The sequence below is a fragment of the Ovis aries genome, chromosome 26 (assembly GCF_016772045.2).
Source record: "Ovis aries strain OAR_USU_Benz2616 breed Rambouillet chromosome 26, ARS-UI_Ramb_v3.0, whole genome shotgun sequence".
NCBI classification, from domain to species: Eukaryota; Metazoa; Chordata; class Mammalia; order Artiodactyla; family Bovidae; genus Ovis; species Ovis aries.
The window spans coordinates 13,013,245-13,039,421 of record NC_056079.1 but is presented as its reverse complement, the minus strand read 5'-3'; positions in this window follow the sequence as shown (position 1 = coordinate 13,039,421).

The window sequence follows — 26,177 nt, the reverse complement described above, 5'->3', positions numbered from 1 at the left end:
CTCTTTAAGATTTTTTCATAGTTTGTTGAAATCCACACAGTCAAAGGCATAGTCAATGAAGCAAAAGTAGGTGTTTTCCTGGAATTCCCTTTCTTTGTCTATGTTTTAATGGATGTTGCCAATTTGATCTCTGGTTCCTCTGCCTTTCCTAAATTCAGCTTGTATATCTGGAAGTTCTCAGTTCACATACTGTTGAAACCTAGCTTGAAGGATTTTGAGCATTAGGCTACAGTCCATGGGGTTGCAAAGAGTCAGACACGACTGAGTGACTTCACTTCATGTGAAATGAGTGCAATTGTGCGGTAGTTTGAATATTCCTTGGCATTTCCCTTCTTTGGGACTGTAATGAAAACTGATCTTTTCCAGTCCTGTGGCCACTGCTGAGTTTTCGAATTTGCTGGCATATCAAGTGCAGCACTTTAACAGCATTGTCTTTTAGGATTTGAAATAATTCAGCTGAAATTCCATCACCTCCATTAGCTTTGTTTGCAGTGATGCTTCCTAAGGCCCACTTGACTTCACACTCCAGTGTGTGACTCTTAAGTCAGTGTTCACACTATCATGGTTATCAAGGTTTTCATTAAGACCTTTTTTGTATAGTTCTTCTGTTTATTCCTGCCACCACTTCGTAATCTCTTCTGCTTCTGTTAGGTTCATACCATTTCTGTCCTTTATTGTGCTCACCTGTGCATGAAATGTTTCCTTGGTGTCTCCAATTTTCTTGGAGAGATCCCTAGTCTTTCCCATTCCATTGTTTTCCTCTATTTCTTTGCATTGATCATTTAGGAAGACTTTCTTATCTCTCCTTGCTATTCTTTGGAACTCTGCATTCACATGGGTATATCTTTCCTTTTCTCCTTTGCCTTTTGCTTCTCTTCTTTTCTCAGCTATTTGTAAAGCCTCCTCAGACGATCATTTTCCCTTTTGCATTTTTTTTTTGGGGGGGGTGATTTTGATCAACGTCTCTTGTACAATGTTATGAACCTCTGTCCATAGTTCTTTTGGCTCTCTATCAGATCTAATCCCTTGAATGTTTTTGTCACTTCCACTGTACAGTCATAAGGGAATTTATTAGGACATACCTGAATGGCCTAGTCATTTGCTCTACTTTCTTCAATTTAAGTCTCAGTTTTGCAATAAGGAGTTTACGATCTGAGCTACAGTCAGCTTCAGGTCTTGTGTTTGCTGACTATTTAGAGCTTCTCCATCTTCGGCTGCAAAGAATATAATCAATCTGATTTTGGTATTGACAATCTGGTGCCGTCCATGTATGAGTTGTCTCTTCTGTTGTTGGGAGAGAGTGTTTGCTATGACCAGTGCGTTCTCTTGGCAAAACACTGCTAGTCTCTGGCCTGCTTCATTTTGTAATTCAAGGCCAAATTTACCTATTACTCTGGTATCTCTTGACTTCCTATGTTTGCCTTCCAGTCCCCTATGAGGAAAAGGACATCTTTTCTTTGGTGTTCGTTCTGGAAGGTCTTGGAGGTTTTCACAGCACCATTCAACTTCAGTTTCTTTGGCATGGGTGGTTGGGATGTAGACCTGAATTACTGTGATATTGAATGGTTTGCCTTAGAGAGGAACTGAAGTCATTCTGCCTTTTTTGAGATTGAACCCAAGTACTGCAAGTCATATTCTTTTGTTGAAGAGAAGTACTACTCCATTTCTTCTAAGTGATTCTTGCCCACATAATAAGCATAATTATCATCTGAACTGCATTTGCCCATTCCTGTCCATTTTAGTTCACTGATTCCCAAAATATTGATGGTCATTCTTGCCATTACCTGTTTGACCTCTTCCAATTTATCTTGATTCATGGACCTAACATTTCAGGTTCCTATGCAATATTGTTTTTTATTGCCCGGGACTTTAATTTCACCACCAGACACATCCAGAACTGGGTGTCATTTGTGCTTTGGCTCAGCCTCTTCATTCCTTCTGGAGCTATTTCTCTGCTCTTCTCCAGTGGCGTATCAGACACCTACTGACCTGTTCAGTTCAGTTCAGTCGCTCAGTCGTGTCCGACTCTGCGACCCCATGAATCGCAGCACGCCAGGCCTCCCTGTCCATCACCAACTCCTGGAGTTCACTCAGACTCACATCTATCGAGTCCGTGATGCCATCCAGCCATCTCATCCTCTGTCGTCCCCTTCTCCTCCTGCCCTCAATCCCTCCCAGCATCAGAGTCTTTTCCAATGAGTCAACTCTTCGCATGAGGTGGCCAAAGTACTGGAGTTTCAGCTTTAGCATCATTCCTTCCAAAGAAATCCCAGGGTTGATCTCCTTCAGAATGGACTGGTTGGATCTCCTTGCAGTCCAAGGGACTCTCAAGAGTCTTCTCCAACACCACAGTTCAAAAGCATCAATTCTTTGGCCCTCAGCCTTCTTCACAGTCCAACTCTCACATCCATACATGACCACTGGAAAAACCATAGCCTTGACTAGGCGGACCTTAGCTGGCAAAGTAATGTCTCTGCTTTTGAATATACTATCTAGGTTGGTCATAACTTTTCTTCCAAGGAGTAAGCATCTTTTAATTTCATGGCTGCAGTCACCATCTGCAGTGATTTTGGAGCCCCCCAAAATGAAGACCTGGGGGGTACATTTTTCAGTGTCACAGCTCTTTTCCTTTTCATACTGTCCATGGGATTCTCAAGGCATGAGCCATACTGAGACATACATATATCCAAATAGACACAACCAGGTGATTTCATAGCTTTGTTTTCCAAACTGTTGCGATTCAGATATCACAATATAAAACTCACTAATTGTAAAAGTTGGAATGAAAAAAATTTTAAATGGCTTTGTTTCTCCTCTTTTTTTTTTTGTGGTTTCAGAATTAGAGATGGTCTAGATAAGATAAGTGATCCAGAGAGCTCTGGTCATGAGGTATAGGAGGAGTTATTTCCTCAGGGCAAGAATTCTAAGAGATCTTTTTTTTTTCCTTCAGCTTTCTCTGTAGTCTAAAGAATACTGTGACCACACTGTCAAAAGTGATCTTAATTTTTGTGTTGTCATAGTTTTATAGCCAAAATTTAGACCAGATAGTGGTCAAATTGGCCCTGAGAACAAGGGCAGATTGGTCTCAGCAGGGACTGACCCTCTGGGGAAGTGGGTGCCTTAGTTTGATCAGCCCCAGCCTATTGATTATCGGAGAAAGTCCTGGACAGAAGGGAACTTCAATCCATTTTCCTATTCTGTGTCAATATAGATTTAATATTTTTAGGTCATTTTTCTTGTCATTGGATCATAGCTATAGGTTGACAGGTCATTAAAAATTTTTTTCCAAGGGATTCCCAGGTGGGGTGTGGAACCTTAGAGGAAGCACTTCCCATTTAATCTTGAGCAGTGTACCAGATGTCTGTGCTCAAACCACGCCAACAAAACCAGACCAAACCAGAACCTCACCAGCTGGGAGTCACACTCCAATTCAAACAAAAGGCCCTAGAGATGCCCAGAAATCAAAAGCCAAGTGGCAAGAATGCCCCCCAAAATGGCAAAGTGATGCTCAGAAATCAAAACCAACTGGCATTAATGCCACACGTGACTTCCCAGGCCTACTAGACCTGTGACCTGGCAGGATCAGTGCTAGCAGCCTTTTTTAGTTCTGATATCGTTTCAAGCAGTTTTTTGTTGGTTTCCTGCAAAGAAGTTACTCTATCGTTTCCTGTTTTAGAAGCTTCTAGATACCAATCAAAATAAGCACGGCTGGCCTTTTCTAATTGTGTGGGGAAAAATATCAATTTTGGAAAATCAAAACAGCCTCAATTTGGCCGTTTTCATTTGAGATCTCTTTTAGCATAATTTCCCCAGTTCACTAGTAACTTGCATGTATGAGCTCTGTACGTATTGGGCATGAATCTGGCTGGAGTGTTAGTCAGAGTTTGGCTTTCTGACACCCCTCTGATTCTGTTTTTGCGATTCTGCTTCCCACTTTAGCTTGAATTTGTCAGGGATAATAATCACTAACGAAATTGTGTGGTGGGCATGTGTGCTGCTTGTGAGCTGAACTCCTCCAGGAGTCACCCGCGAGTCCTTTCGGCTCCTCTTCCATGTCTGGGATTCTCCCTCCAGCGGTCTAAGACTGCCATGAATGCTCAGGTCTTGAATGGCCACTTTTATGTGTGACCCCCAGAAGTTCAAATATTTTAATTGATGAGTGGATTTCCTTATGGGACCACTGCACAGTACGAGGCCCAGGCCTCCACCACTGCTGTAAATTCCTGTTACCTGACAAAACCATAACCAGCCAGGACGTGTCTTGTCCCTTTCCTTTGGAGCAAATCTCTCTCGTATTCTCACTTTCATCCCAACAAATTCTATAAAGGCAGTCGAATTGAGGAAAAGTGTCAGATCAGCCTCTTGTCTAACCACTCAGCCAAGGTCACTCAGTTCCATACACTGGAGTGACCGCAGCATTTTTCAGCTGAACCCCTGGTAATCACCGATTTTTTTCAATTGAGCCACCCCTCACCAGCACCTTTTCACTGGGTGGGTATTCCCTGGCATCTTTCAGGCAGCCCCCCCACCTAGTATCTTTCACCCGGGTGGGAATTTCTTGTATCTTTCCACCGAGCCCTACTCTGTTTAGACCATGAGTGGGTGTGCCCCAGATATTTCACACAGGCCCCACCCCCAGTTTCTTTCCAACCAGGAGCTGGCAGTAACCTGCTCACCACCAAACAGAATCAAAATCTCAACCAATATGGGATATCTGAAAACCAGCAGAGACTTACTCAAATTTGTCTGCACTCCCTGAGGAGACCACTGCTGGTACCAAAGCTCTGGTTCCTCGTGGAGTTCATGAGAAGGAGGAGGTAAGTCCACTGTAGGTCACTTAATTGGACACCATAACTGTCTACTAAAAAGATGCACAGCTTGAGAGTGGCAAGTTAAGTTTTATTTGGGGGCAAAATGAGGACTGCAGCCCAGGAGGTAGCACCTCAGATAGCTCTGCGAGACTGCCCCAAAGAGGCAGAGGGGGAAGGTCAATATATAAGGTTTTGCGGAAGGGGGAGTTCAGTACCATTAAGCACTCATTTTACAAAACGTTTCCTTCTAGTCAAGAGGATCTGATGTCATCATGAAGGCAGGTATTGATTCTCTAGATATGAGAGATGCAAGGATTTGGAGTTTTTGTTCAGTCCCTCAGTCATGTCAACTCTTTGGGACCCCATGGACTGCAGCACAACAGCTTCCCTGTCCTTCACTATCTCCTAGAGTTTCCTCAAATTGATGTCCATTTGAGTTTGCTCAAACTAATGTCCTTTGAATTGGTGATGTCATCCAACCGTCTCATCCTCTGTTGACCCCTTCTCCTCCCACCCTCAATCTTTCCCAGCATCAGGGTCTTTTCTATTTAGTTGGCTCTTTGCATTTGCAGGTACTCAAAGTATTGGAGCTTCAGCTTCATCATCAGTTCTTCCAATGAATATTCAGGGTTGATTTCATTTAATATTGACTAGTTTGATCTCCTTACTGTCCAAGGGATTCTCAAGAATCTCCTTTAGCACCACAGTTGGAAAGCACCAATTCTTTTTTTTTTTTAATTAAAAATTTTTTTTTTACTTTACAATACTGTATTGGTTTTGCTATACATTGACATGAATCCACCACAGGTGTACATGAGTTCCCAACCCTGAACCCCCTCCCACTTCCCTCCCCATATCATCTCTCTGGGTCAAGGAAAGCACCAATTCTTCAGCCTTCAACCTTTTCTATGGTCCAGCTCTCACATCTGTACATGACTACTGGAAAAACCATAGCTTGAATTATACAGACCTTTGTAGGCTAAGTGATGTCTCTCTTAAAATATGCTGTCTAGGTTTGTCATAACTTTCTTCCAAGGAGTAAGTGTCTTTTAATTTCATGGCTGCAGTTACCATCGGCAGTGATTTTGGAGCTCCCCCCCAAATAAAGTCTGTCACTATTTTCTTTTTTTCCCATCTGTTTGCCATAAAGGAATGGGACTAGATGCTATGATCATATTTTTTTAATACTGAGTTTTAAGCCAACTTTTTGACTCTCTTCTTCCATCTTCATCAAGAGGCTCTTTAGTTCCTCTTCACTTTCTGCCATTTGGGTGGTTTCCTGTGGATATCAGAAGTTATTGATATTTTCCTGGTAATCTTGGTTTCAGCTTGAGCTTCATCCAACCTGACATTTTGCAGGATGTACCCTGCATATAAATTAAATAAGCAGGGTGACAATATGCTTGACATACTGCTTTATCAGTTAGAGAGCAGTCTATTGTCTTCTGTCTGGTACAAAGTGTTGCTTCTTGGCCTGCATACAGGTTTCTCAGGAGGCAGGTAAGGGGGTCTGGTATTCCCATCACTTGAAGAATTTTCCAGTTTACTGTGATCCACACAGTCAAAGAATTAGGGTACTCAATGAAGCAGAAGTAGATGTTTTCCTGAAATCCTCTTGCTTTTTCTGTGATCCAATGGAAGTTGACATTTTGATCTCTGTTTCCTCTGCCTTTTCAAAATTCAACTTGTACATCTAAAAGTTCCTGGTTCATGTACTGTTGAAGCCTAGCTTGAAGGATTTTGAGCATTACCTTTCTAGCGTGTGAGATGAGTGCAAGTGTGCTATAGTTTGAGCATTCTTTGGCATTGCCTTTCTTTGGGATTGGAATGAAAACTGACCTCTTCCATTTCTGTGGCCACTGCTGAGTTTTCCAAATTTGCTGGCATATTGAGTACAGCAGTTTAATGGCACCATCTTTTAGGATTTGAAATACCTCAGCTGGAATTCCATCACCTCCACTAGCTTTGTTTATTTATAGGAATTCTTCTTAAGGTCCACTTGACTTCACTCTTCAGGATGTCTGGATCTAGGTGAGTGACCACACCATGTTGGTTATCTGGGTCATTAAGACATTTTTGTATAGTTCTTCTGTTATGCAAGGATTGGGATCATAAAATCTGTTCATGAAAATACCCAACTCTGCAAAGACCTGTCCCGCCAGATTCCCTGGAGCGCGAGTGCCTCACTCCGCCCTGAACTCCCTCCGGGGGTGTTGAAGGCCAACAGCTGCAGAAGCAGAGGTTCAGTCTCCACGGAGGCAGGTGGCAAACGTCCTGTTGTTCAGCTGCTGGCAGTGCCCTTGGCATGTGCCAGTTTGTAGTTGGAGGACATGGCCCTCAGATAGCTGAGGGGATGTTCTGAATCATAAGGGGGCAGAAAGGATATATAGGAGTTTTGGCAAAAAAAAAAACCCACCACCATAAATAAAAACTTCAATGACCCCCCGCCTCTCCCCACCATCCAAGAAAAAAAAAGAAGCAAAAACTCAGGTAGAGGTAACATCAAAAGATTACTGCTGATTAATGAAAACCAGATATCCTGAGTTAATGAATTTAGTGCGCTTCTATTTCCTTTGATATGCATCTTGACTATCAAGGACCAATATCATGTTTTTCTCCATCCTGAATCCCTCAGGGTGAACCCAGTGGAGGCGCGCACGCGTGTGTGTGTGTGTGTGTGTGTGTGTGTGTGTGTGTGTGTGTGTGTCTGCAGTGGTTCATGGTTTAATGGCCACAACATCCTTTGTTTACTGATATGGCAGGGGACGTTCCTTGTATACAGGCTGCTATAACAAACTGCCCAGACAGGGTAGCTTAACATATATTCGTTGCCTCAAAGTTTTGGAGGCTGGAAGTGAAAATCTCAAGGTTCGGGGAGTGTTGATTCTTCCTGAGGGCTGAGTGGAAAAGATCTGCTCCTGACTTTTCTCTTCAGTTGGCAAAAGGCCATCTTTTGCCTGTGTCTCTTCCCATCCTCTTCCCTCTCTGCCCATCTCCGTGTCTAATTTTCCTCTTCTTATAAAGACACAGTCCTATTGGGCTAGAGCCCACCCTTAGGACCTCATTGTACCTTGATTGCCTCTGTGAAGACCCTCTCTCCTAACCGGGTCACTTTCTAACTCTTGGGGGTTAGGACTCGATACACAGTTCTGGGGCCAGAGGCAGAACACTGTTGGGGCCAGCAACAGCTGCTGCTGTTACTATTCACTCACTCAGTTGTGTCCGACTCTTTGAGACCCATGGACTGCCACGTGCCAGGCTTCCATGTTCCTCACTATCTCCCGGAGTTTGCTCAAACTCATGTCCATTGAATCTATGAAGACATCCAACCGTCTCATCCTTTGTTGTCCACTTCGCCTCCTGCCTTCAATCTTTCCTATGAGCTGCCTTTTCCAATGAGTCAGCTCCTCACATGAGGTGGCCAAAATATTGGAGTTTCAGTTTCAGCATCAACAGTTTAGTTTCAACATTCAGTTTCAGTTCTTACAATGTATATTCAGGATTGGTTTGTATATTCAGGATTGACTACTTTGATCGCCTTGCTGTCCAAGGGACTGTCTAGCATCTTCTCCAGCACCACAGTTCGAAAGCCTCGATCCTTTGGCTCTCAGCCGCCTTTATGGTCCAGCTCTCACCATACATGACTGCCGGAAAAACCGTAGCTTGGACTATATGGATCTTTGTCGGCCAAGTGATGTTTTGCTGTTTAAACCTAAACGCTGTCTAGGCTTATCATAGGTTTTCTTCCAAGGAGGAAGTGCCTTTTAATTTCATGGTTGCAGTCATCACCATCCGCAGTGATTTTGTTGACCAAGAAAATAAAGTCTGTCACTGTCTCCATTTTTTCCCCATATATTTGCCATGAAATGTTGGGACTGGAAGCCATCATCGTTAGTTTTTTGAATGTTGAATTTTAAACCAGTCTTTTTACTCTCTCTCCTTCATCTCTTTAGTTCCTCTCCCCTTCCTGCCATAGGGTGGTGTCATCTGCATATCTGAGGTTATTGATATTCTCCTGGCAATCTTGATTCCAGCTTGAGCTTCATCCAGCCTGGCGTTTTGCGTGATGTCTTCTGCATGTAAGTTGAATTAGTAGGATAACAATATACAGCCTTGATGTACTCCTTTCCCAATTTGGAACCGGTTCATTGTCCCGTGTGTGATTCTAACTGTTGCTTCTTGACCTGCATACATGTTTCTCAGGAGGCAGGTAACATGGTCTGGTATTCCTATCTCTTTAAGAATTTTCCACAGTGATCCACACAGTCAAAGGCTTTAGTGTAGTCAATGAAGCAGAAGTAGATGTTTATCTGGAATTCCTTTGCTTTTTCTATGATCCATCAGATGCTGGCAATTTGTCTGGTTCCTCCACCTTTTCTAAATCCAGGTTGTACATCTGGAAGTTCTCAGTTCATGTACTGTTGAAGCCTCACTTGAAGGATTTTGAGTATTGCCTTTCTAGCATGTGAAATGAATGCAAGTGTGCTGTAGTTTGAACATTCTTGGGCATTGCCCTTTTTTGGGGGGATTGGAAGGAAAATTGACATTTTCCAGTCCTGTGGCCACTGCTGAGTTTTCTAAATTTGCTGGCATATTGAGTGCAGCACTTTCACAGCATCATCTTTTAGGATTTGAAATAGCTCAGCTGGAATTCCATCACCTCTACTAGCTTTATTCATAGTAAGGCTTCCTAAGGCCCACTTGACTTCACATTCCAGGATGTCTGGCTCTAGATGAGTGCTCACACCACTGTGATTGTCCTGGTCATTAAGACCTTTTTGTGTAGTTCTTCTGTGTATTTTTGCCACCTCTTCTTAATGTCTTCTCCTTCTGTTGGGTCCATACCATTTCTGTCCTTTATTGTGTACATCTTTGCATGACATGTTCCCTTGGTATATCTATTTCCCTTTAAGTCATCTCTAGTCTTTTCCATTCTATTGTTTTCCTCAATTTCTTCACTCTGTTCCCCTCAGATGGCTTTCTTATCTCTCCTTTCTAATATAACTCTGCATTCACATGGAATCATCTTTCCCTTTCTCCTTTGCCCTTCACTTCTATTTTCTCAGCTATTGTTAGGCCTCCTCAGACAACCATTTGGCCTTTGTACTTTTTTTTTCCTCAGAGATGATTTTGATCAACCCCTCCTGTTCAGTGTTAGGATCCTCCGTCCACAGTTCTTCTGGCACTCTGTCTATCAGTTCTAATCCCTTGAATCTATTTGTCACTTCCACTGTATATTCATAAGGGATTTGGTTTAGGTCATACCGAATGGCCTAGTGGTTTTCCCTAATTTCTTCCATTTAGGTCTGAATTTTGCAATAGTAAGTTCATAATCTGAGTCACAGTCAGCTCCCAGTCTTGTTTTTGCTGGCTGTATAGAGCTTCTCCATCTTTGGCTGCAGTGAATACAGTCAGTCTGATTTCACGATTGACCATCTGGTGATGTCCACGTGTGGAGTGTCTCCTGTGTTGTTGGAAGAGGGGGTTTGCTCTGACCAGTGCGTTCTCTTGGCAACACTCTGTTACCGTTTGCCCTGCTTCATTTTGTTCTCCAAGGCCAAATTTGCCTGTTACTCCAGCTATCACCTGACTTCCTTCTTTTGCATTCCAGTCGCCTATTATGAAGATGACATCTTTTTTTTTTTTTTTTTTGGTGTTGTTTCTAGAAGGTCTTGTAGGTCTTTATATAACTGTTGTATTTCTGTTTTCTCAGCGTTGGTAGCTGGGGCTTTGACTTGAGTTACTGTGACAACGAATGGTTTGCCTCGGAAAGGAACCAAGATCCTTCTGTCATTTTTGAGGTTACACCAAGCACTGCATTTCGGTCCTATGATGGCTACTCCATTTCTTCTAAGGGATTCTTGCCCACAGTAGTAGATATAGTGGTCATCTGAATTGAATTCTCCCATTCCTGTCCATTTTAGTTCACTGATTCCTAAAATGTCAATGTTCAGTCTTGTCAGCTCCTGTTTGACCACTTCCAATTTACCTTGATTCCGGACCTAACATTCCAGGTTCCTATGCAATATTGTTCTTTACCATATGGGACTTTAATTTCACCACCAGACATATCCACAGCTGGGTGTCGTTTCTGCTTTGCTCAGCCTGTTTATTCCCTCTGGAGCTGTCTCTCCGCTCTTCTCCAGTAGCATTTTGGACACCTACTGACCTGGGGGTTCGTCTCTCAGTGTCGTATCTTTTTCCCTTCATACTGTTCATGCGGTTCTCAAAGCCTGAGACATTAAAACATACATCTGTGAAAAAATGCACAGCAAGAGATCAAACTTAGTTATGAATCAGATATCACAATATAAAACTCACTAATTGTGAATAACAGTTGGAATACAAAAATTTTAAAAAGGCTTTGTTCTCCCCTACACACTTTTTTTCTTTTGGTTTCAGGAATTAGAGATTGTCTAGATAATATAAGTGATCCAGAGAGCTGTGGTCTCAAGTCATTGGAGGAGTTATTTCCTCAGGGCAAGAATTCTGAAGAGACCTTTTTTTTTTTTTTTTCCTTCCAACTTTCTTTGGAGTCTAAAGAATATTCTGACCACATTGTCAAAAATCGTCTTTATTTTCCTGTGGTCATAGTTTTATAGCCATAATTTAGACCAGATAGTGCTCAAATTGGCCCTGATAACAAGGTCAGATTTATCTCAGCAGGGACTGTCCCTCTAGGGAAGTGGGGCCTTAGTTGGATCATCCCCAGGCTATTGATTAACAGGAGAAAGTCCTGGACATAAAGGAACTTCAGTCAATTTTCCTATTCTGTGTCAATAAAGATCTGATATTTTTAGGCCATTTTTCTTTTTGTCGGATCATAGCTATAGGCTGACCAGTCATTTAAAAAATTTTTGAAGAGGTTCCCACCTGGGGTGTGGAGCCTTAGAGGAAGCGCGTCCCACTTTAGCTCGAGCAGCGTACCGGATGTCTGTGTGCTCAGACCACGCCAACCAAACCAGAACCTCACCTGTGGGGAGTCACACTCCAAATCAAACAAAAGGCCAAGAGATGCCCGGAAATCAAAAGCCAAGCGGCATAAACACCGAATGTGATTTCCTAGTCCCACTAGACCTGCCACCTGGCAGAGTCAGTGCTAGCAGCCTTTTTTAGTTCTGATACATTTTCAAGCAATTTCTTGTTGATTTCCTGCAAAGAAGTTACTCAGTCCTTTTCTTTTTTCGAAGTTTTTTCTAGATACCAATCATAGTAAGCATGTCCAGCCTTTTCTGGGAGCGAAAATATCAACTTTGGAATGTCAAAGGAGCTCCAACTTAGCCATAATAGGTTGAGATCTCTTAGTATAATTTCCCCAATTGACTAGGAATTTGCAGATATGAGCTCTGTACATAGTATACATAAATCTAGCTGGAGTTGAGTCAGAGGTTGGTGCTCTAATGCTCCTCTGTTTTTGAGATTCCATTTCCCACTTTAAGTTGAATTTCAGGGATAATAACCACTAGTGAAATTGTGTGGTGGGCCTGTGTGCTGGTTGTGAGCTGAACTCCTCCAGCGGTCACCCCAGAGTCATTTGAGTTCATCTTACATGCCTTGGATTCTCCCTCTGGTGGTCTAAGACCACTGTGGGTGCTCAGGTTGCCAGCTGTTATGCGTGACCCCTGGAGGGACGAGCAAATATTTTAACTGAGTGATTTTCCCTATGGGACTATTCATGGAAGACTGTGGGGGTCCGGTTGCTAGCTGCTCAAAACCCAATAAACAGGCCAAAGTGGTGGAAAGGGAAATTTGCTTTATTTCAGATCTTGGCAACTGGGGGTGTGGGTGGGAGAGTGATAGCCATGTGTCCAAAGGCCAACTCCCCCCACCACCTTCCACCACAAGCAGGGGGTGAGAGCTTTTATAGATGGGGGTCGGGGGGCGGGGTGGCTACCTGCAGAAACAGCACAGCCATCTCTAACCATCAGCTTCAAACTGATCATCAGTGTGGTTTGATCACCATCATCTTGGTTAGGTACAGTTAATCTTCAGTTCCAGGATCCATTTGATCCTGTATCTCTGTGGTCAGTTCTTGGAATTGTGGCAGCTCATGTCCAGGATACAGCCTGGTCATCATGTAGGTAACTTCTCCCACCTGAGGTTTCAGTATCTATAAGACAGCTCACAGGCTGTGACTCAGAATATTACCTGTAGACCTTGAGAAGAAACTAAGGGTCCTTGGCTTTGTTTAAGGGCTGCGTTATTATTATTATTTGGTCTTCTCCGACTGTTTTCCTTTGTTATCACAAGTTCTCATTTTTCTGATTACACATATTCTTTGTCTAAAGTTTTCCACAGACAAAAGGCAGGCAGAGGTCATGGTGGGGGGCAGCGAGGACCACAGTCTGCACTGTTTCAGGACACTGCCCATGTGAGGACGAGACCTCCAGCACTCTCGTAAATGTCTCAGTCACCTGAGAAATCCATAACCTCCCTGGAGGGGTCTTGTCCATTTATTTGAAGCAAAGCTCTCATGTATTCTCACTTTTCTCCAGACAAATTCTCTAAAGGCAGTCGAATTGAGCAAAAGTGTCAGATCAGCCTCTTACCTAACCACTCAGCCAAGACCACTCAGTCCCCAGCAACGGAGGAACCTCAGCATCTTTCAGTCAAGCCCTGGGTATTCCTCCATTTTTTCAGTTGAGCTCCACCGCCCCCCTGCCCCATAGCTTTCCACTGGGTGGGTATTCCCTGGCGTCTTTCAGGCAGCCCCCCACCCAAAATCTTTCACCTGGCTGGGGGGAGTTTTTCAGTATCTTTCAGTCGAGGCCCCCTCAGTCTCTAGACCATGACTGGATATGCCCCGGATATTTCACACCCCACCCCCAGCATTTCCAGTTGGGAAGGGGCAGGTAAATTGCACCACTGCCACGTAAAACTCAGAATCACAAACAGTATGGAGATTTGCAAACCAGGAGAGACTTTCTCAAATTCATCTGCACTCCCCGAGGAGGAAGACGGGTGCAAGGGCCGCTGCTGGTCCCAAAGCGTCGGGTCCTCCTGGAGTTCAGGCGAAAGAAGAAAGTCCACTCTGGGTCACTTTGTCGGTTGCCATCACTGTGCAGTTAAAAAGACGCGCAACTTGAGAGAGGCGAGTTAAGTTCTATTTGGGGCAAAATGAGGACCGCAGCCCAGGAGGCAGCACCTCAGATAGCTCCGAGAGACTGCTCCAAAGAGGGAGTGGGGGAAGGTCAATATATAAGATTTTGGTGAAGGGAGAGTTCAGTACAATGAAGTACTCATTTTACAGAAGGTTTTCTGCTACTCAAGAGGACCTGATGTCTTCATGAAGGGATGTAGTGCTGTTAGATATGAGGAGAAGCAAGGATCTGTTTCGTTGTTCAGTTGCTCAGTCATGTCTGACTCTTTGGGACCCCATGGACTGCAGCACAATAGGCCTTCCTGTCCGTCACTGTCCCCTGAAGTTTGCTCAGACTCGTTTCCACTGAATCGTTGCTGCCATCCAACCAACTCATCCTCTGTTGTTCCCTTCTTCTCCTGCCTTCAATCTTTCCCAGCATCATCCTATTTTCCAATGAGTCAGCTCTTCACATCAGGCAGCCAAAGTTTTGGAGCTTTAGCATCAGTCCTTCCAATGTATATTCAGGGCTGATTTCCTTTAGGATTGACTGGTTTGATCTCCTTGCTGTCTAAGGGACTCTCAAGCATCTTCTCCAGCATCACAGTTCAAAAACCTCAATTCTTTGGTGCTCACCCTTCTTTATAATACAACTCTCACATCCATAAGTGACTACTGGAAATACCATAGCTTGGAGTATACAGACTTTTCTTGGCAAAGTGATATCTCTGCTTTTGAATATGCTGTCTAGGTTTGTCAGAGCTTTTCTTCCAAGGAGCAAGCGTCTTTTAATTTCATACCTCCAGTCACCGTCCACAGTGATTTTGGAGCCCAAGAAAATAAAGTCTGTCATTGTTTTCATTCCGTACCCCCCTCTATTTTCCATGAAGTGATGGGACAGGATGCTAGTATATTCGTTTTCTGATTGTTCAGTTTTAAGCCAGCATTTCTACTCTTGTCTTTCACTTTCATCAAGATACTCTTTATATATATATATATATATATATATATATATATATATATATGTTTTTAAAATTTTTTAGTTCCTCTTCATTTTCTGCCATAAGGGTGGTATCATCTGCATATCTGATGTTATTGATATCTCTCCCGGCAATCTTGATTCCAGTTCAAGCTTCAGCCAGCCAGGCAGTTCACATGATGTACTCTGCATAGAGGTTAAATAAACAAGGTGACAATATACAGCCTTGACGTACTCCTTTTCCAATTTGGAACCAGTTCCGCACCATTTGTAGCTGTTGCTTCTTGACTTGCACACCGGTTTCTCATGAGGCAGGTAAGATAGTCTGGTATTCCCATCTCTTTAAGACTTTTCCACAGCTTTTTGTGATCCACACAGTCAATGGTTTTAGCATAGTCAATGAAGCAGAAGTAGATGTTTTTCTGTATTCCCTTGCTTTTTCTATGATCCAGCAGATGTTGCCAATTTGTTCTCTTGTTCCTCTGCCTTTTCTAAATCCAGCTTGTACACCTGGAAGTTCTCGGTTCACGTATTGTTGAAGCCTAGCTTGGAGAATTTTGGGCATTACCTTGCTAGCGTGTGAAATGAATGTGGTAGTTTAAACATTCTTTAGCATATCTCTTTTTGGGATTGGAATGAAACCTGACTTTTTCCAGTCCTGTGGTCACTGCTGATTTTTTCAATGTTGCTGGCATACTGAGTACAGCACTGTAACAGCATCATCTTTTAGGATTTGAAATAGCTCAGCTGGAATTCTGTCACGTCCACTAGCTTTGTTCATAGTAATGCTTCCTAATCCTGCTTGATGTTACACTCCTGGATATCTGCAGTCACCATTTGCAGTGATTTTGGAGCCTAAGAAAATAAAATCTCTCACTGTTTCCATTGTTTCCCCATCTATTTGCCATCAAGATGGGACTGGATACCATAATCTTAATTTTTTGAATATTGAGTTTTAAACCAGCTTTTCCAGTCTCCTTTCCTCCTTCATCAAAAGGCTCTTTAGTTCCTCTTCACTTTTTGCCATTAGGTGGTGTCATCTGCATATCTGAGGTTATTGATATTTCTCCTGGCAATCTTGATTCCAGCTCGATCTTCAGAAGCCTGGAATTTTGCATGATGAACTTTGCATATAAGTTAAATAGCAGGTGACAATATACAGCCTTGATGTACTCCTTTCCCCGTGTGGAACCAGTCTTGTTGTTCCAATCCAGTTCCAGGTATTGCTTCTTGACCTGCATACAGATTTCTCAGGAGGCAGGGAAGGTGGTCTGGTATTTCTGTCCCTTAATAACTTTGCAAAGTTTGTTGTAATCCACACAGTCAAAGGCTTTAGTACAGTCAGTGAAGCAGAAGTAGATGTTTTTCTGGAATTCTCTTCCTTTTTCTATGATTCAACAGATGTTGGCAATTTGATCTCTGGTTTCTCTGCCTTTTCTAAATCCAGATTGTACATCTTAAAGTTCTCAGTTTACATACTGTTGAAGCCTCACTTGAAGGATTTTGAGCATTACCTTCCTAGCATGTGACTTGAGGGCAATTGTGCGGTAGTTTAAACATTCTTTGGCATATCCCTTTTTGGGATTGGAATGAAAACTGACTTTTTCCAGTCCTGTGGTCACTGCTGATTTTTTCAATGTTGCTGGCATACTGACTGCAGCACTTTAACAGCATCATCTTTTAGGATTTGAAATAGCTCAGCTGGAATTCCATCACCTCCACTAGCTTTGTTCATAGTAATGGTTCCTAAGGCCCACTTGACTTCACACTCCAGGATGTCTGGCTCTAGGTGAGTGATCACATCATTGTGGTTATCCAGGTCATTAAGACCTTATTTGTATAGTTCTTCTGTGTATTCTTGCCACCTCTTCTTAATATCTTCTGCTTCTGTTAGGTCCATACCATTTCTGTCCTTTATTATACCCATCTTCGCATGAAATGTTCCCTTGGTATCCTTAATTTTCTTGAAGAGATCTCTAGTCTTTCCCATTCTATTGTTTCCCTCTATTTCTTTGCATTGTTCACATAAGAAAGTTTTCTTATCTTTCCTTGCTTTCCTCTGGAAGTCTGCATTCAGATGGGTATATCTTTCCTTTTCTCCTTTGTGTTTCACTTCTTTCCTCAGCTATTTGTAAGGCCTCCTCAGACATTTTGCATTTTTGCACTTCTTTTTCTTGGGGATGCTTTTGATCACCACCTCCTGTCCAATGTTATGAACCTCTGTCCCTAGTTCTTCTGGCACCTGTCTGTCAGATCTAATCCCTTGAATCTATTTATCACTTCACTATATAATTGTAGCTGATTTGATTTAGGTCATACCTGAATGGCCTAGTGGTTTCCCCTACTTTCTTCAATTTAAGTCTAAATTTTGCAATAAGGAGTTTATGATCTGAGCCACTGTCAACTCCTGGTCTTGTTTTGCTGACTGTATATTGCTTCTTTGGCTGCAAAGAATATAATCAATCTGATTTCAGTGTAGACCATCTGGTGATGTCCATGTGTAGAGTCTTCTCTTGTGTTGTTGGAAGAGGGTGTTTGCTACGACCAGTGCATTTTCTTGGCAACACTCTTTTAGCCTTTGCTCTGCTTCATTTTGCACTCCAAGCCCAAACTTCCCTGTTACTCCAGGTATCTTTTGACTTTCTTCTTTTGCATTCCAGTTCCCTATGATGCAAAGGACATCTTTTTGGTGTGTGTTCTAGAAGGTCTTTAGGCCTTCATATAATTGTTCAACTTCACCTTCTTTGGTATGGGTGGTTGGGGCACAGACTTCGATTACTGTGATACTGAATGGTTTGCCTTGGATACGAACCAAGATCATTCTGTTGTTTTTGAGATTTTACCCAACTATTGCATTTCAGACTCTTGTTGACTATGAGGGCCACCCCATTTCTCTAAGGGATTTTTGCCAAAGGTAGTAGATGTAATGGTTATCTGAATTAAATTTGCCCATTCCCATCCTTTTGAGTTCAGTGATTCCTAAAATGTCAATGTTTACTCTTGCTATCTCCTGTTTTCACCACTTCCAATTTACATTGATTTATGGACCTAACATTCCAGGTTACTACCCAATATTGTTCTTTCCAGCACTGGGCTTTGCTCACCACCAGAGACATCCACTCGTAGGCAGTCAGCTCTGCTTTGGCTCCGCCTCCTCATTCCTTCCTTCTGAAGCAATTTCTCCGCTCTTCCCCAGTAGCATAGTGAAGACGTACCAACCTGGGGGTCTCTTTCACTGCCATATCCTTTTGCCTTTTCATCCTGTTCATGGGGTTCTCAAGGCAAGAATGCTGAAGTGGTTTGCCATTCCCTCTCCTGTGGACCACGTTTTGTGAGGACTCTTCCACCATGACCCATCCATCTTGGGTGGCCCTGCATGGCATGGCTCACACAAAGCTGCGATCCGTGTGATCATTTTGGTTAGTGTAGCAAAGATGGCAGAGTAAAAGGACACATGCTCATCTTTTCCTGTGAGGGTCTGGGAGTCTCTGGTGGTCAATAGTGGCCTGCCATGGGGTCAGAGACCCTGATGGCAGCTGTCCTGGGAGGCGCAGCCTGCCGGCGTAAGTCCTTTTGGAGGAGATCACCATGACCCAAGTAAGAGTGATCGCCTGGAAAGGTGTGTGGTGTGCCGACCAGCAGAGCTCCTCTTCCATGGAGAGTGGGTAGAGATGAGAAACTTGTGGGGCATCCCTGCCCTTGGAGGCCTGCGTTCTATCACTGAAGCTGCCACTAAGTGGCTGAAGCTTTCCAAGGATTCATTTATGTCTTCTCCTGGGTGTTCACCACAACACTTTAGCTACTTTTAAAATGTGCCCTAATCACGTAGACACTGCAGAGAGTCTGACCAGGTAACTTTCCCTGTGGAGGGCATTCTCCATGGAAGTGGGCTTTTCTCGGGGGAAGAGAGAGGGAGACCAAGCCGAAATGAGGGCAGGAGATCCTCGGCCTCCTGAGGACAGCAGCATATTTTGGATTTCTTCTCTTTGGCTTAAAGGCGGCAAAACAGTGGGACATGGCTCAAACAGACGGGCTGGCTTTGGCCCAGGGCAGGCCCCGGTGTGCAACTCCAGGCCCTGTAGCATCCTGTGAGGCTGAGTGATTCGTCAGAAATTTAGAGCAATGGAATAACCGGACAGAAAAAAGGAACTGTGTCTCGTTCACTCGGCTGTTGCCTTACAAGTGGGAAAGCCACTTTGTCTCCTTCGCTCAGTTCTAGAGTTTCCCTAGGAAGATGTTATTATTACTGGCTTAAAACAACGGAAATGGTCTCATGGTTCTGCAGTCTGGCAGTCTGATATCAAGGTGTGGATAGGCCACGCTCCCTCTGAAACCTGTGGTGCCATCCTCTCTGGCCTCTTCCTAGTTTGTGGGGTGTTGCTAGTTGTCTCTGGTGTTCCTTGCATTGCACATCCGATCCTTCTGTTGTTCTAAGCTGTCACTGTGTGACACTTTGTCACTGCAGCCCTAGGAAGCCAGCACACCCCCTGGGGGCAGTGGGAAGCGAGGAAAGGACGTTCAGAAGCGGAGTGACTGGTCCTCTGATCTGGAAATTGTTAAAGAGCTACCAGGTGTGACTTAATACATCTACAGATTGCAGTATGATTACGACCCTGGCACTAGTGAATGCCTCCATCGTGTCGGGAAGATCCCCTGGAGCAGGGCATCACAATGCATTTCAGTATTCTTGCCTGGGGAACCTTCCCATGGACAGAGGAGCCTGGCAGGCTACAGTCCATGGGGTCACAAAGAGTAGGGTGAAACTGAGTGGGTAAACAGCAGCAACAGCAACGCTGAAGTTTATCACACAGTGTTGTCTGTCATCTTTCCGCTCTGGATCCGATTTCTGGGTCTTCCTTATGTACTGGTTGTAAGTTTGTGCTCCCTAAACCATGTCTCCCCAGTTCCCACCCTCCCCAGCCCCTGGTAACCACCATTCTACTCTCTGTTATTATAAGTTTGGTTTTTAAGATTCCACATATAAATGAGATCATACAAAACTTGGGCCACCTGATGCAAAGAGCTGACTCATTGGAAAAGACGCTGATGCTGGGAAAAATTGAGGGCAGGAGGAGAAGGGGACGACAGAGGATGAGATGGTTGGATGGCATCAGCAACTCAATGGACATGGGTCTGGGTGGACTCTGGGAGTTGGTGATGGATAGGGAGGCCTGGCGTGCTGCGGTTCATGGGGTTGCAAAGAGTCGGACACGACGAGCAACTGAACTGAACTTATACAGTATTTGTCTTTCTCTGTCTGACTTCGCTCACATAGCATCATCCCTTCAATGGCCATCCATGTTGTGGCAAATAGTAGGATATTCTCTTTTTTCTTGAGCAAACAATATTCCATTATATGTACACATCACATGCTCCTTATCCATTTAACCTCTCTTACTCCGATTTTCCTGGGACAAAAGTTCTCCTTGATCTTACTAAGAAGAGAAGTTTCTGCGGTTTCCAACTCCTAAAATGAAATCTCTTCCCTTCCTCTCCTCTGAATTCCCTTGCTCACTTTTCCCGTGGTTGCCTTTACTTTTACGGTCCTGTCTTCTTTTCCTTAACTGTCAGTCCTTACTCGGTTAAAAGACAAAAGAATTGGATGGAGTTGGTCCCTGACCCTGGTCCGGTGCAGCCTTGCAAGAGAGGAGGGGCTGGAGATGAGACAGGAAGGATCAGGGCATTGCCGTGACCGCTGGAACCATCTGAATCTCCAGGGTCCCTGCTTGTGTAGCTATCGATTTCAGTTTATAATTGTCACTTAGGGCGAATGGGGCTCTGGTGATGAACATGTTTTGAAGGGGAAACAACGGGATGATTGACTTGTTACTGAAAAATAAAACTAGATTCCAGCAGAGAAGAAGAGAAAGATGTCAGAATAATTTAGCAGGGTGGTGAAGGAAAATCACAAGATATACAACTTAGCAGCATCTCTGATCATCATCAGCAAGGAGAATCAACAGGTCCTTGTTCAGAATTTTCAGACAGAGCTGACTCGAGCTTCCAGACTCTCTTGGGTTCCTGAGATCCTTGTGGAAAGATCTGCCACGATCAGATTTCCCTCCTTCACTGGTGGCAGGGGTGGGTGGGGGGATAATGTTCCCCACCTTTCCCAAAATTATAAGAAAAAAAAAAAAAACATTCCTCTGTGGCACCTCCCCAACCTGAGATGTTAGTGGAGGTTATTCTGCCCACTTCTCTACCCCGTAACAAAGTCTTTCTGAGGAAGAGCTGAAATGCAAAGTCATCTGAAACAAGATAAACATTTCTAATTTGGACTTGTCCTCTAGAGGTGATCTTTCAGAAGGCTCCAGGGCCTTTGATAAATTAGCTCTCTGGTTCTAATTCCAGGACTGATTGGAAGGGAGATTGAGAAAAAGTGTTGAGAGAAGAGGAATTTGGAGAAATCTTCCTTTGTCAAGGCCAAGACTGCCAACCTTTCTGAGTGAGGGGCTGGCTTGCTCAGCCTGCCCTCTGGGGGTGCGTCCCGGTGGAGGCCAAGAGGCCAGGAGCCCTTCCTTGGAAAGCATGGACTGTTCAAGTCCCACGGCCCTGGGGTCATTTCCACTTGACTCCTTCTGTGATATCCGCCCTCTGGCATCTGACTTCACCTCTAAACCTTAGCTACTGCTTTATAAAATGAGAGTAATCATAGCATCCGCTTCCCTAGTGGCTCAGGGGTAAAAAACTGGCCTGACGATGCAGGAGATGTGACCTCGATCCCTGGGTTGGGAAGGTCCCCTGGAGAAGGAAATGGCAACCCACTCCCGTATTCTTGCCAGGGAAACCCCATGGACAGAGGAGCCTGGCAGGCTAGAGTCCACAAGGTCACAGAAGGGTCAGATACGACTGAGCAACTAAACGACACAACAGTCGTGGCGTGTACTTCACAGGCTTACAAATACTTTAAAAAAATTCACAGAAAGCATTTGGCTCAGTGCACGGACAGAGGAGCCTGGTGGACAGAGGACAGTCCTTAGCGTTGCAAAGAGGCTGACAGGACTGAACACGCATGCGCAAAGCCTGCAAGGTATAAACTTTTAGGTGTTTAATGAGTGTCTTACGGGGTCTTAGGTGACCCTCAGCCCAGACTGCTGGCCATCCAAGGTGTGCCAGCCTCAGCAACTCTGCGTCTGCCTGCACCGTGCAGGAGCCCAAGGTGGCCGAGACGGTAGGTGGGCGGAGCCCAGGGGAGGAGCGTCTGTCTCCCTTAGCCGTGGATGGAACCTGAGTCTGGCTTTGCGGTTCCTCTGTTGCTGGACATTTTGGCCTCGGCGAGTAGCTCAGCTCATCCCCGTGAGCATAGGGGTGACAGAGCTCCGGAGACCTCCTTTTTTGCAAGTCCACAGAGGGGATGCTCCCTGCCTGGAGGTTGAGGCGCTGCAGGGCCTGCTCGATGCGCTGGGGTGCGCCGGGGGCTGCCCCCCCCCGCCGCAATGTTAATCAGGCCGCCCGGGCTTCTCCCCCAGTGCGCTGTATCTGTCTTCACTGAAGCATGCTCTCGGTAATTTCATTGTGGGGTTTTCCATTAAAAAGTTTGATTAATTCCATAAATATTAAAATAAGACAGATAATTAGAATCCAGGTACTCACTGTTACACGAAAGCGGTCAGGTCGGCACTAAATTATTATTATTAATAATAAGCACTCGCGCAGCCCTGGTAATAAGTGCCGAGGAAAAGAAGGGCCCACAACCGCTGTTATTAACACCATTCCCGCAGGACGGTCTGAAGCAAGGGCTGTGAGCGTCTCTGTGGCCGCAGGGAAAGATGTTCGTGGGGAGGAGGGGGCTAGGGGGTCTGTCGCGAGGGGGGCGGGCTGTCCTCCAGCTGCGGGGCGGGGGACTCATCTGCTCCTTCTAGTGGTTTCCAGGTCTTCTGTCACCGGAGACAGGGCCTCTCCCTCTCTCCTGACCCGGTCCCTTGATACTGACTGAGGCTGTTAGCGCTCCCTCCGCTCCTGAACTCACCGGATGCTGGCGGTGATGTGGAAAGAGGCGCAGGACCTGATTGAGCACCGAAGCTAAAGAATAGGTGTGTCTGAGCTTCAATGTCAGTCCAGTGGACAAGTCTGAACTATGAGTCATTAAGGTAGGAGAGGGTGGGTACGTCTGATGATACTCAGCCAAGCAGGGGCCTGACACTCTTCCGTCCAGGCCGGTCTTAGTTTCCAGTCGTCATTGTCTCACTCATTATTTGATGGGGCGAATTCCCCTGGTGGGGACCTTACAGAATGAATACTAATAATAATTTTTAAAAAGCCTGTTCTTGTTTTTAATCAGAGGAACAAGTCAAGTATCCAGAACCTCTTTTCCTTTTTTTTTTTAAAGGCTTCTTGGCAGCTGATTGAGGAAATGGGCTGGTCTTTCCCTATCAGGCTTTGACACCTGGGTCTCAGGTGGGACTCATTTGCTCCCTGCTGGATGGGGCATTTTAGAACACACTCTGAGCATGGTCTTCAGCGCCAAGCAGGTGTCACCACACTGAAGTGCCAGGCCCAAGTTTAACAGAGATCTGTGACCTTTTTTAGAGGGCTAGGGTCCCTGCAGAGTAGCTGGATGAGGAACAGGGAGAAGGGCAGAAACTTGAGGAAGTTGGTGGGCAGTGCAGGGGGTAGTGGGCAGCCAGGATAACCCAGCCACTTATGGAAGGAGGGGGAGTGTTTAGACTTAATTCCTCAAGGACCCAGGAAGCCGAGGTAGGATCAGAGGTTAGAAGTCACAAGTATTGGGACTTCCCTGGTGGTCTACTGGTTGGGACACTGAGCTTCCAGGGCAGGGGGCCTGGGTTTAACCTCTGGTGGGGGAACTAAGATCCCACATGCTGCATGATGTGCCCCCGATATGTAAATAAATAAAATAAAATTTTAAAAATTTAAAAATAGGAGTTACAAATATTTGGGGGGCCAATACAAGCCAGTTGTTCCTATCCAGTGGAACTGCCCAGCAGTGGACTAAGAGACCTCATGGGGTGGAGAGTTCCTTGTCACTGGGGCATCCAAGCAGGTGCCGCCCTGGCTGGGATGAGGAGAGGGGATCTCTGCATCTAAGGGGGTCTCTTGCAGCATAATGCGGCTGGTGTCCCATCAGCTGGCCCTGTCTTCAGAGGAGGTCTCCTTGAACCTTGGACCAGGAGCACCGGTTTCTGATTGCAGGCACAGGGGAGCCATTCTGTGTTTCTGTTTCCTGGTAAACCAGGCAAGTCAGACAAGGAAACAGAAGACGATCAGAAACCTCACCTCCCTTCACACTCCCTTCTCTTCCCTCCTCCTCCCTTCGTTTTATTTGCTTCTTATTTCAATGAACAAACTGTTCTAAAAGATATCTGACTCTGAAAAGGGAGGCTATTTTACACATGGGTTTACATCTCTTCAATGAAAGAACTTTCCAGATTGAACATTCTGAGAATTTGGCTTTGGATAAAGAGGGTGGGGCAATTTGGCGGTCTGAGCTGAGCGAACAGATTTGTAAGGAGGAAAATGATGTTCTCTTTCACATCAGTGGTTAAGGATTTAAAAGCCCATGGCTCGGAACTCAGATCTGGTACTTGGAACAGGACAGCCCGGTCCAGGCTGAGTTTGCAGCAGTGTCGCTTTGCCATCAGCCCTGAAGGATTCAGGTGCTTTGAGAGCTGCAGGTGTGGCACTAAAGTCATTGTCTAGGACAGACCCCTGAGCCATGAGCATGTTATTTCCCCCAAGTCAGAAAATCTGGGTGTTCTTGGTGTTTTTCTTGTTCAGTTCCTCAGGCGTGTCTGACTCTTTGCGACTGCATGAACTGAAGCAAGCCAGGCTTCAGTGTCCTTCACTATCTCCCAGAGACTACTCAAACTCGTATCTGTTGAACTGGCGATGCCATCCAGCCATCTCATCCTCTGTCACCCGCTTCTCCTCCCGCCCTCAATATTTCCAAGCACAAGGGTCTTTTCCAGTGAGTCGGCTCTTCCCATCAGGTGGCCAAAGTATTGGAGTGTCAGCATCAGCACTTCCAATGAATATACAGAGTTGATTTCCTTTAGAATTGACTGGCAGAGAAGGAAAAGGCAACTCACTCCAGTATTCTTGCCTCGGGAATCCTGTGGACAGAGGAGCCTGGTGGGCTGCTGTCCATGGGGTCGCTCAGAGTCGGATATGACTGCAGCAACTTAGCAGCAGCAACAGCAGCAGCAGGGCGATTGACTGGTTTGATCTCCTTGCTGTCCAAGGGACTCTCAAGAGGCTTCTCTAGCACCTGCGTTTGAAAGCATCAACTCTTCAGTGCTCAATCTTCTTTATGATCCAGCTCTCACATCTGTGTATGACTACTGGAAAAACCCTGGCTTTGACTTGGTCAGCAAAGTGGTGTCTGGGCTTTTTAATATACTGTCTAGGTTTGTCATAGCTTTTGTGGCTGCAGTCACCATTCTCAGTGATTTTGCAGCCCCCCCAAATTGTTTATCATTGTTTTCACATTTGTCTCATCTATTTGCATGAAGTGATGGGACCGGATGCCATGATCTTAGTTTTTTGAATGTTAAGTTTTAAGCCAGCTTCTTCTCCTTCACCTTCATCAAGAGGCTCTTTAGTTCCTCTTCGTTTTCTGCCGTAAAGGTAGTGTTGTTTGCATATCTGAGGTTATGAATTTCTCCCAGCAATCTTGATTCCAGATTGAGCTTCATCCAGCCTAGCATTTTGCAAGATGTAGTTTGATTATAAGTTAAATAAGCAGGGTGACAATATACAGCCTTGATGCACTCCTTTCCCAATTTGGAACCAGTTTGTTGTTCCATATCTGGATCTAAGAGTTGCTTCTTGACCTGCATACAGGTTTCTCAGAAGGCAAGTAAGGTCATCTCGTATTCTTATCTGTAAGAATTTTCCACAGTTTGTTGTGATTCACACAGTCAAAGGCTTTAGTGTAGTCAATGAAGCAGAAGTAGATGTTTTTCTGGAATTCCCTTGCTTTTTCTATGATCCAACAGATGTTGACAATTTGATCTCTGATTCCTCTGCTTTTTCTAAATCCAGCTTGTACATCTGCAAGTTCTCAGTTCACATACTGTTGAAGCCTAGCTTGAAAGATTCTGAGTATTACCTTTTAGCATGTGAAATGAGTACAATTGTGTGGTAGTTTGAACATTCTCTGCCACTGCTCTTTGTTGGGATTGGAATGAAAACTGACCTTTTCCAGTCCTGTGGCCACTGCTGAGTTTTCCAAATTTGCTGGCATATTGAGTGCAGCACTTTAACAGCATCACCTTTTAGAAGTGGAAATAGTTCAGCTGGAATTCCATCACCTCCACTAGCTTTGTTTGTTGTGATGGTTCTTGAG